The 2698-nt window shown below is 40.1% G+C and overlaps 1 pseudogene; it reads left to right on the top strand.

Moving 5' to 3' along the window:
- The first annotated feature begins 900 nt into the window (after positions 1-900).
- Positions 901-1833, top strand: LOC120207333 (annotated as a pseudogene).
- Positions 1834-2698: the final 865 nt, after the last annotated feature.

Raw genomic sequence — 2698 nt, 5'->3', positions numbered from 1 at the left:
TGCTGCTGACTGAAAAAAAATGTTGGATACTCATTAAAGATGTCTCTTTGCCCAAAATACGTAGCTACGAAGCAACTTCTTCTAAACGAAATCGTTGTCTTGCAAAGGAGCTCATGACAGGGGGAGTGGCATCTGTCTTCCTGGTATAGCATTTCTCTATCTGTTTTGGCTGGATTTCTCATATATTCTTCTAGTGTTGTGAATTGTTGATGCTTGATTCTTGACATCCTTGCAGAGATTTGGGTCATTGTTTTTGCTACTTTCAGTCGGCTTTTATGTTTGATTTTCGGATGTTCTGGCCATTTGAAAATCTTAGTGAGCAAAATGGAGTAGTATGGAGCATCACGGATTTTACATCTTTACCTATAGACAATTTTGTTATTAATCAGATAAAAAAGATAGTTTATATGCCTACATTTTGACGTCTATTTGGTGTATGCTCAAATTAGTTGTAGTTGGATCTCGTTGTTTAACTTGCACACTACGGTTCGATTTGCAATAAAACGAAGGGTAAACTATGCCAATGGTCACTGATGTTTGGGTAAGTTTTTGTTTTCACCACTAATGTTTCAAAAGTTACAAATCGGTCACTAACGTTATCGTTTGTGACAAATTGGTCACTCACCGTTAACAACTGTTAAGAGACGTCACGGAAATCACACGTGGACCGTTAGCTGCTTACCTGGATGGTTGATCGACTGAAATTTATTACAACTTGGTTGCTCTACAGTTGCTTCACCCTCTTTTGAAAGGATATTCTCCCTACCCACAAAACAAAACTCTCTATCTATCTTTTATAAAACCCCCACATTTACACGCTGCCAAAAAGAGGTCCGTGGCGTCGAAGTCTTTCTTATTGTTGCTCTTCTTTTCCATTCATCGGCCAAACAGCGGGGAAGATGGTCGTAATGATGAGAGAAATAGTCGGTGAAATGACACCTTTTACGGTGATGGGGATAATGGAAGCTTGCACCATAGCACTCACTATTCTGGCAAAAATAACCATAACAGGAGGAATGAGCCCTTTTGTCTTTGTAGTTTACACCAATAATGTTGGCTTTCTCTTGCTACTCCCTTTTTCCTTTCTTCTTCACAGGGAAAGGTGCTTGCAAGGCTGCAACTTCCTCTTATCTTTTCCCCTTCTCCGTGTACCACTCTATCTTCAATTTCTTTATCTTTTGTTTGTTTGTTACTGCAGAACAGACCAGACGATCTTCACCTTCCCACTCCTCGTGCGTATATTTTTTACTGGGTTTAACAAGGTCGTTTTTCTTCTCTCTTCACCTTGTTTCAACTTCCTTGAAATGAAAAACGACCGACTGATTTCTTCTTCTTTTTTTCTGGTGTTTGATTTGTGTAGGATAGTTATATCAGAGAACCTTGCATTGGTTGGATTAAGCTAAACTCACCCATCGTTGTATGCGCAACTGGTCTCCTAATCCCGTCTATTTGTTCCATCATTCTCAAGTTCTTCATCTTCCCAAAGCCATATTCTTCTTCTTGCAATCTATTTCAGTTCAGAAAAAGAAGGAAAAACTTGTGATAATAACAACACATGCATGATTATCATATAGGATGACAAAGCCCGATTAGAGTAGCAACGACAGCCAAGCCAAAGTGATTGACACCTTGGTTTCAATCATTGGAGCCAACGTAGTAAAATTGTATAAAAGCCCATTTATACGAAAATCTTTTTTCTTCTACGGCAACCATTACCGGGTTAACCATGTACCCAAACTCTTTGTGTTCTACTCAGCACCAGATCGTTAGATTCTCGGTGGTGTTTTGTTAATGGTTGCATCTTTATCTGTTTCATTATGGAATGTTATTTAGGTACCTGATGAAAAAACTAGATTATTGTCTGCTTTAAACTAGTCGAAGCTAGATAAGCAATCGATGGCATGGAGGAAGATGATGAAGTGGTTGAAGAAGTAGGCGACGGGGAAATTAGATTGATTTGGTTTCCGGAACTAATCAAGTTCTGTATAGTTTCAGACCACTCGCTGTTGGTATTGGTAATAACCGAAATAGCGTTTCCTTCATCGTTTTCGTCGTCTAACAGCTGTTTCTCTAGCTCCTCAAGTTGGTTCATCATTTTCTTCTTTGGGTCTTGCGGTTATCCGACCCACATCGAAATCGGATTCATATATAGGCTGCCTGGTAAACCGGGATTAAGGGCCTGAATTATGGAGTCGTCGTAGTTGATACCGAGCGGAATTTGCTGTGGCCTCAGTTGTTGTAAATGTAGTAACTCGTATCGCTGCAACATGAAAGAATAAGACGAGAAATTACCTAAGACATCCGGCGACGACAAGTTGGTCGACAAATCGATGGGAGACAAGAGAGAAATTGGAGAAGTGTGCTGGTAAGTTTTGGGCTTAGCTGAACAGAGATAAAGGTGGGCAGGATGATTGTTAAGGAGTTTTTACGTTTGAAACGATCTGAGATGTCGGATCCATGAACATTCCGGGGACCTGTGTCTGGTACAGTGTAGTCGCTTTGTTGTTGTTCATGCAGCCAATGCTACCCACAGATCTGCCGGTTAATCCACCGTATAAATCCCGACTACCGCTGAAGAATCCCGAAGCCATTTCCCCTCCCCTCTGCTTTGGGTTAACTGAATATAATGGAGGAGAGCTAATGGTGGTTTTGGGTTTCCATTTAATTTTATTAATTAAATTTTCATTAAATATTTGGT

This window comes from Hibiscus syriacus, unplaced genomic scaffold (genome assembly GCF_006381635.1).
Source record: "Hibiscus syriacus cultivar Baekdansim isolate YM2019G1 unplaced genomic scaffold, ASM638163v2 tig00014445_pilon, whole genome shotgun sequence".
Taxonomy (NCBI): domain Eukaryota; kingdom Viridiplantae; phylum Streptophyta; class Magnoliopsida; order Malvales; family Malvaceae; genus Hibiscus; species Hibiscus syriacus.
This window is presented reverse-complemented; position numbering and strand designations above follow the sequence as displayed.